This window comes from Tympanuchus pallidicinctus, unplaced genomic scaffold (assembly GCF_026119805.1).
Source record: "Tympanuchus pallidicinctus isolate F22 unplaced genomic scaffold, pur_lepc_1.0 scaffold2, whole genome shotgun sequence".
Classification (NCBI taxonomy): Eukaryota; Metazoa; Chordata; class Aves; order Galliformes; family Phasianidae; genus Tympanuchus; species Tympanuchus pallidicinctus.
The window spans coordinates 8759001-8768210 of NW_026294721.1; the positions used below are offsets into that span (position 1 = coordinate 8759001).

The 9210-nt window shown below is 42.4% G+C and overlaps 1 protein-coding gene across 1 annotated transcript in view; it reads left to right on the forward strand.

The window, feature by feature from the left end:
• Positions 1-9210, forward strand: part of RGS12 (regulator of G protein signaling 12) — a 279183-nt gene that overhangs the window by 200377 nt on the left and 69596 nt on the right. The window lies entirely within an intron of this gene.

Below are 9210 nucleotides of genomic sequence, written 5' to 3' on the forward strand. Positions count from 1 at the left end.
CTTTCTATACATTACTCAAAACTGCTTGCAGCTGGGACTTCGCAGCATGGACAGAGACTTCATGCAGTGATGCTGCCATCAGAGTGCTACTGGCCTTACAGGAGGGGTCATAACATTAAAAATGTTTTCCAGGTTCAACGGAGGGCATGAGTCTGCACGTGGTTCTCTGTGTGCATTTATTTACTTATGTATGTCATAATAACTCCAGCAAGGATTAGCTAGATGGCTGGATATAGATTTATATTTATAGTCTTGTTAATGTTAACAGAAACATCTCCACAAATGAAGTAACTTCGGGCATCTATTTCTCTTTTTGTTCTTAGCTTGAATAAGTTAAATAGGAAAGATGACTTTCTCTTATTTTTAAAATTTGTTTCCTCATGCAAGAAATTGTGTTGCAAAATGCTGAGAAGGCTGAAGCAGCAAGTCAGGCCTTACTGTTGCATCTGTTAAAAACTGATAGCCTGCTATTTTTACAGTGTCTTGCAGCCACCCCCCTGTGGAGGTATAAGCTTGATGCTTCTGTTGAAAAAATTAGTTTTCTCATTAGAACAGCAGGAACTCACAGAAATGCAAAACCTTTTTTCCTAAGTAAATAATGTGCCTTCCATGTCCAGTGGCGAACTAGGGAAAGTCAAGCTACAATCCTTTGAGTAGACTCGTGCTTACCATGTAGCTTCCATGGGTTAACTATGGTCATAGAATCATGGAGTGGCTTGGGTTGGGAGGGAGCTTAAAGATCACCCAGTTCCAAGCCCTGTGCCGTGGGCTGGCTGCCTCCACCAGATCAGGTTCCCAGGAACTCATCCAACCCGTCCTTGAGCACCTCCAACTCTAGCAATGCAGTTAATATATAAGCACTTGTGTAAGTGATTGTGATTGTTGTAAGACTCTGAGCTCTTTGCAAAAAAATTTTTTAAAAAATGAGAAATCTCCGAAGCTTTTGATCATAAACATGACTCGTAACTTTTACTGGCACAAACAAGAGATTTGTTCATCTTTAATTTTGTGTTCTTCTGTCAGTGAGTGAGCAGAATGAGTATTAACTACCAGAAGGACAAAATGATGTTGGTCTGGTGATGTTCTCAAGGTACTTCAGTGTGCCAGAAGTTCCAGTTTGGAGATGTGTCAGGGATGAGAAAACAGGCTGCAAGAAAGTGAAGTGCTGGGGCGTAGCAACTTGGTCTGAACCAGCCTATACATAGCAGGGTTGAACGCTCTCCACCATGCATCTGTTTTGCACATCTGCATGCAATGTGTGATGCCTCTTCACTCCCATTGCCTTTCTCCATAGGTTGCTGCCAAATGTAAATACTGCTCCAGTGTTTTTTTATGATGTTGCTTGTAAGCTGCTGCAGAACATTTTTTATTTGGATAATGGAATTTCTCCAAGTCAAAAAGTGCTGCAGGAGGGAAGACCAAGGTTTGATGGTGCTTACTCACCAAACAAGGCAAATAGTTGCCTGGGTTTTGACACATTGTGATACTTCGCTGGTGAAATGCCATTTTGTGCCTGCAGGTGTCTAAACGTGCATAAAAATCAGTTGTTTATAGCAAATAGCTTGGAAAAAATTCTGATCTTCTCTGCCATAGAGGTAAACAAAACAGTTTTAATTATTGTAGCTTGGAAAGTTGTACTTAAATTGAGTGATTACATTGTTGTTTAAATAGTGCTGAAACATGCACGCTCCACTAAGTACCTTTTCCAGTTTGTTGGAGATAACATATACATCCTTTGCTAAAATTATTGCAAGAAGAATACAGATTTTTAGATTTCTAGCTGCTGATTTCAATTATAATTCATCATTTTTTTCAGATGATGTTGTTTTATTCATGCATCTCGTTTTCCCTGGGAAGATCCTCAGCCAGTCACACAAACATTGCTTTGCAATTGAGCTCAAAGGGAAATGTTAACTTAACACTGTGCAGCAATGAAGCCATATGAAATAAAGATGGAAGACTTAGAAGTTATTAAATGGAAATTTGTAAGGACTAGCTATGTAAACATATCCTTTTTCAGTGTAGGTGGGTAGAATTAGGGGCATGGGTTGGTGGGGATGTGTTGGTGGTTGGACTATATGATCTTAGTGGTCTTTTCCAACCTTAATGATTCCATGATTCTATAAGTGCCGTTTAAAATATATATATAGATTTCCCCCCCCCCCCCCAGTGCGTTCAGCTTCATGCTTTCCTTGAAAGACATCTGCCTTTAGGCAGTCTCATGCTGAAGCTTAGGTCAGTGATGATCTGGTGGATACGGGTCATAAACAGTTCTTCTGTGGACTATCTGTGGGAGACTGGCATGTAAGTGACAGCAAAATATCTGTAATTCCCATGCTGCATTATAATGCAGTAAATCGTTTATAATGCAGTGGGCAGGCTTAGGAAAATGCAGAGTTGCCAGCTGAGCTTTGAGTTCAGTAGAAACTTCAGAGTGAGGGAAAGTTAACTTGAAATTTACTTGCTTTCATACATTTTTTCTGCATCAGAGCATCTAGAAATAATTCAAATGTATTATCTCACTGTATACACAGAGGCGTATGTAACATCACCGTTTTACTGAAATAATAAGTGTCAGTTTATCTGAGGAATGTGAGGTGGGGGGTGGGATCAGAAAGCAGATTTAGCATGACAGTAATTTATCTCTACATTACATTATACTGCTGTGAATTCCTTAAAAAAATAAATCCTAGCACCTGCTATTGTATAAGTTAAATATCGCTCATCTGTAGGCTGAGCTGGAAATGTAAGGGTAGCTCAGCACACAGAAAACACAGGAGGCTGTACTCAGTAGGAAACCTGGCCTTTGGATATCGGAGTTTTGTTTTATATGGAGTTGCTCAGATTCATCCCATATCAATGTCTGTCTCTATTACTGCTGCAGGATAGACCCTGTGCAGTGCCATTTGCTGCTGCACACGCTTGGTCCTCTTACAAGAGATGCTTAGCAGCACTGGCTACAAATCCATAAGCACAGGAAAAAATCATGGTCATGCTGGGGGTTTGACAGAGAAGTAGGTAAGTGTCACCAGGGAAAGCAGCAGTTTTTTGCTGGTGAGCGTACTGTCAGGAGGAGGGTGCAGCTGAAGAATATTTGGGTCTGTAACATGTGGTGTTTGAACCAGTGCTGGTCTCCTCTTTGTGGCAGTAGTGAGGATGTGAGGTTTCTTGGAAAAGGCTGAAGGTGCTGCTGTGTTCTCAAACAGATCTGCCACAACCTCCTTAGCAGAAATGGAGCAAAGGCAGAGGAGTGGTTAAATGCCAGGCTGACCTGCTGCCCATGTGGTACTGTGTGTCCTGTAGACCTGCATCAGCCTTTTGAATGATCCTGCAGCAGTAACAGAGACAGATATTGATATGGGATGAATCTGAGCAACTCCATATAAAACAAATTGAATGGTTTGGTCCCTGGGAAGAGTAGTTAGCCTCAGTATCTGGTTTTTCTCCTTGCTGAAAAGCTTATGAAGCGTTGGTCTGTGTGTTGGGTGAGTGGTGGCTTCTGCTGGGCCCTGCTACGAAGCAGCAGCCTGGCTTGGCACTAAGGTGTACCCAACCCTGGGTTCAGCTGTGTCAGTGCAGTTTAGAATAGCTGGGAGATTTCCTAGAGAGGGAAGAGAGCTGCTGAAAGCCCATGAAGTGGCTTTATTAAAGTTTTGCTCTCTCTGTGCTTTTTGAAGTATGTGCCTGATGCCAGAGACCATCAGTGATAGCTGAGAATGCATTTTCTGCACTAATGAGATTTGAAGCCCCTCGTGGTCTGCCTTTGGGATTTGTTGCCACAAGATATATCTTCTAGCATGTGTATTTCTGGCCAAACCCTCCTTCACACTGACAAAATTTAACGTGTTGAGACCCTCTACCTGACTGGGGAGCTGTCAAGATGCAAGTTACAGCTTGCAGCCACATCTTCAGTTTGGGTTTTCACAGGAAACCCATTGCATATATGGACAAGATGTTTGCCCTGAACAGCACAGAAGAGCTGGAAGCAAGCAGATAAAATTAAACTTGATGGCCAAGGAGAAAGGCTGCCAGTGCGGGAAAAAAGCCTGAGCTACCCCCTGCCCTCAGTCTCCACTGCAAAGTGGTAAGTGCTCAAAGCTGAGTAGGATGAGCTGCTCTTTTTCTTGGTTTGAAGGAGCTAAAGAGAGCTCGGTTTTAATCCTGTTATATTCATGTAGCTAAAAATGCTCACTCATGTTTCTTCTGTAATCCTGGATATATACTGCAGAACTACTTTAAATTAAATAAATAAATAAATACACATTTTTTAACTACTCCAAAAATTCCAGCATAGCTATTTATAGAGATGGCAATAAAATGAAAAGGAAAACAACCCCTAAGCAGATCTCTGGAAACTCATAAATGAAGACTCTGCAGTTCTGCAAACTCAGTCTCTGCAGGGGAATGAAGGTCAGTTTGCACAACCTTTGAATCAATTGATTGGTAATGGCAAGGGTTAAGCAATGCTGGCAAACTGAGACTAAAGCAGACATCGTCAATACATTCTGTAGAGATTCTGGCTATTAGCTGTTTGAAGAAGGGCTTGGAAAAGGGTAGGTTCCTTCAGTCTTCCAGGCAATATTTATGTACTTGTCTGGTTGGAATGTGTTTTATTTTGTGTGAGAATCTGCATTAGCTTGGTGCAGACTAAGACCAAACTATAATCTGAAAAGTTCTTAACAAAAATGAGGTGCCAGCAACCTGCTGTTGGACTGAAATCAGCAGTAACTCTTAGCACCTAAACTCTTGCTATGGAAGCCTCTTCTTTTGGAGATGCCTGTTTTTCTACATTGTTCTCTCCCATTTTGCTTTTTGAACTTCACAGTAGAACAAAATATGAGATCACCAGTGGCCCCGTGAGCTGGTATGTGGAATCTCTTTACATTGTTTAATGTGTCTAGTGTCTATACTTCATGTTCAGTATTGTAAATGGAGTCCCAGAATATGGGGTTGAGGGTGGAGAATGAACTCTTTCCCCGTTGAAAGGCAGTTTGGTGGTTGGACTAGGTGATTTTAGTGGTCTTTTCCAACCTTAATGATTCTCTGGTAATTAGTGGTTTTGGTTCATGTACCTTGAATTAGAAACTGAGATTTTAATTTGGATATGGATCTGATGCCAAGCATTGCAAATTGCTGGGTTGCATAAGTGGGTTTCCAGTTTTCAGCAGGTTTCTTAAAATAATGGTGTGTCCCTCCCTTTTTAAAATAAGTGGCATGGAAAACTATAATGGCAAAATATTAGACATTTATTTTAATCAGAGACTTATTTCAAAGAAATTCAGCACTCACTTTGCCCTTTGAAAACCACCAGGTTTAAATTATGGTAGATCAATTCTTGACAGGCAACTTTTGAGGCTGGCATAATGTTATTATTAAAGCAGACGTGTGCAGCTTTCTGATAAGTTAATACATCAGTGGCAGAACAAAACAGCTACATGCTGTATTAATGTACCCATCATTTTTATGTCCCCATGTGAAGCATTAATATCTGTGTACAGGTTTTTTTGAATTTAGGAGAGCTCGTTGAGTGTAGGATAATACATGCGAGGATTTGGATTTATGAATGCAGTAAGCAATATTGAAAGCATTTGTGTGACTATTGTCACTGTACACTATGGCTCAAAGTATTTTCTCTGGATGAAAGTTTATGAACTTATTTTGGCTCAACTGGACAGATATAAAAGTTGCACTTCTATTTTATGACTTGCTACTAGTAATAGTAATAATAATAACAAATCCACTCTTTTTTTTTTTGCTGTAGGTTGATGACCTGCTCCCTGTTTGGCTTTACAATGATAGGTTTGTTTTGAGAAACAGCCTATTTACTGACTTATTTTGTGACTTTTTAGTTTATTCATTCTATTCTAATTAAGTGCTGTGGAAAGAAAAGTTCTGTTTAAAAATGATTTCAAAATTGCTTGTGTACAACTGGTAGATTTTTGTACATAAAAGTGCACCTTTAGAAAAAGAAAAAGAAAAACCCAATTTAAATACATCTCCAAAGCTCCAAATGATGACGGAAGGTCTGTGGATCATGAATATACTGCAAACTGAGAACTGTGTGTTAACTCTGTATGGGTTAGTTCTGAGCTGAACACTGCACTTGTGCTTCCCAGCAGGTCCCCTGCAGCACAGCTCCCACTGTGATGCCCTGGTTTCTGGTGCTGTGGTACACATGTGCTGGAACTGGATGGCTGCTAGGAGGTGGGGCTGGGAAGTGGTGGCACCTCAGATGCATCTCACAAAACATAAATGGTCTCCACATGATGAATTTAGATACCCTTTCTGCTTCTGCAGGGGGTGAAGGTGATATCAGTACTGCAATCCATTTGGTGCAGTGGTTGTTCCGTGTGTGTCAGGCTAGAATGATGCTCCCCTACCTGTACGTAGGACGTGGTGTTTCCATTAAGAAAGATGTGGTTATTTTTGTTTATGCTGTGCCTTGTGTATATTTACCTCTAATTTTCTAACCCCCCAAGCCGTATGAAATCACTAACAAATTTGAGGTTCTTTTTGTAGGGAAGAGTTTGACAGACTGTATAAAGCACAAAACATTCTGATCTTTTTTCCCCCTTCTAATGAATACAGTTCTTTTCCTCCCTCTTCTGCTCCTATTTTTGTATTTCCTTTTTTTTTTTTCCCAGAGTGATTTGAAAAACTATAATTTAAATAATTACAAGATAAATCAGATAAATTACCCATTAAGGAAGAGAAGCCTCAGCTACCCTGGAAAAGCTGTTACTGCTTTCCTATTCAGTCGGCATTTCCCTGCAGTCTCATCTGTGGCCTCCATAATTCAACCTGCACTAGGCACAGGACTGTATACATGAACTAGAGACAAATCCAAGTATCCTTTTTCTCGGCTTTGATTTTTTGTTGCTTTTTACATGAGTTGGATGATTCAGGCCATTTTTAAAAGCAACATCTCAAAGCCCACTCACTTGTGTTATTTTGGTTGTATGAAATGTCTCTGGCTTAAAACCTCAATAAAATGACTTGTACCAATACTGCTGGGTAAAAGGCATAGACTTTCAAAGCAGTGTAATCAGATGTCAGCCTGTGCACTCTCTCCAGATCTCAAAAAAAGCAGCAAAGAGCCTTGGCAGCAATGGAAGTGATTCCTAATGTTTTCTCTGTGCTACTGCAACATCTAATTGCTGGAGTGTTTCAGGCTTTCAGGAGGAAGCTGAATTTAGGAGGAGCAAACAATGCTGCTTAACATTTTCTTCTCTGTTTGTATGAACAACCTTTGTACCTAATGACTCATTAACAGCCTTGTTCAACAACTGAAGTAAATGATTGCACTAAAACCAGTCTTCCAGCCTTTTTTACTAATGATCTGTGACGTTCCTAATTTTAAATTACTGCAACATGTAAATATATGTTGTCAGTCTCTGTACACTGAAGTAGTTGCCACTCTGCTGGAGCTTGGCCAGTGTTTGAGCCTGATTACTGTTGTGATGTGTTGGGTAAAGATCTGGTGCAACCCTCAGCTCTGCTTAAGGCTGTCAGGTGAGGTCCTGGATGACTGGAGGAAGGGTCACATCACTCCCATTTACAAGAAAGGGAGAAGGAGGACCCCGGCAAGTACAGGCCTGTGAGTCTCAGCTCTGTGCCTAGGAAGATCATGGAACAGATCATCCTAGATAACATGCTTGATCACATGAGGAATGGGCCTGTGGTCCGAGACAGCCAGCACGGCTTCACCAGGGGAAGGTCATGCTTGACCAATCTGGTGGCCTTCTATGATGGAGTGATGGCATCGGTGGACAAGGGAAAGGCGACCAATGTCATTTAACTGGACTTGAGCGAGGCCTTTGACACGGTCCCCTACCACATCCTTATCTCCAAATTGGAGGGATGTAGATTTGATGAGTGGACCACCTGATGGATAAGAAACTGGTTGAAAGGCCGCAGACAGAGAGTGGTCATCAATGGCTCAGTGTCCAGGTTGAAGCCTGGTAATGAGCGGTGTCCCCCAGGGGTCTGTCTGTCTTGGGACCGGTGCTCTTTAACATCTTCGAGTGCACCCTCAGCAAATTTGCTGACAACACCAAGCTGAGCAATGCGGTTGACACAGTTGAAGGAAGGGATGCCATTCAGAGGGACCTCAACAGGCTTGAAAGGTGGGCCTGGGTGAACCTGATGAGGTTCAACATGGCAAAGTGCAGAATTTTGCACTTGGGCCGGAGGAATCCCAGGCATCCGTACAGACTGGTTGAGAGCAGCCCTGTGCAGAAGGACCTGGGGGTCTTGATGGATGAAAAGCTTAACCTGAGCCAGCAGTGTGCTCTTGCAGCTCGGAGGGCAAATGGTATCCTGGGCTCCATCAAAAGAGGGGTGGCCAGCAGGGACAGGGAGGTGATTGTCCCCCCCTGCTCTGCTCTTGTGAGGATCCATCTGGAGTACTGTGTCCAAGTGTGGAGCCCCTTGTACAAAAAAGACAGGGAGCTGTTGGAGAGGGTCCAGAGAAGAGCCACGAAGATGATCAGGGGACTGGAGCACCTCCTCTATGAGGACAGGCTGAGGGAGCTGGGCTTGTTCAGCCTGCAGAAAAGGGGGTGACCTCATTGCAGCCTTTCAGTACCTAAAGGGAGCCTACAAACAGAAGGGGAATAAACTGTTTGAAACGGTTGATAACTGCAGGACAAGGGGAAATGGTTTTAGGTTGAGGGAGGGGTGGTTTAGGTTGGATGTCAGGGGGAAATTCTTTACAGAGAAGAATAGTGAGGTACTGGAACAGGCTGCCCAGAGAGGTTGTGGATGCTCTGTCCCTGGAGGTGTTCAAGGCCAGATAGGATGGGGCCCTGAGCAGCCTGGTCTAGCATTAAATATGGAGGTTGGTGGCCCTGCCTGTGGCAGGGGGGCTGGAGATTCATGATCCTTGAAGTCCCTTCCAACCCTGTGATTATGTGAGTGCTGAGGCTGTGTTGAAGCAACTGTGCACTGTGAGACAAGCATTACTATTGTTGCTCTGAACCTAGATGCGCTCTGTGAATCCAGCATTTCAGGAATTCTTCACAAAACATATTCTTTTCCAGGTACACACCCAGCTTTGTGCTCTATGCTCTTGTGCATGGCATGCAGCTAACAGAAAAAAACAGATCTCTCTTTCTTAACTAGAATCAGCCACACTATTTTTGGGTTTACTTTTTTTTAGCTTACCAACCAAAGGAGACATGCACCACAAATGACACGAACTATCTCTAT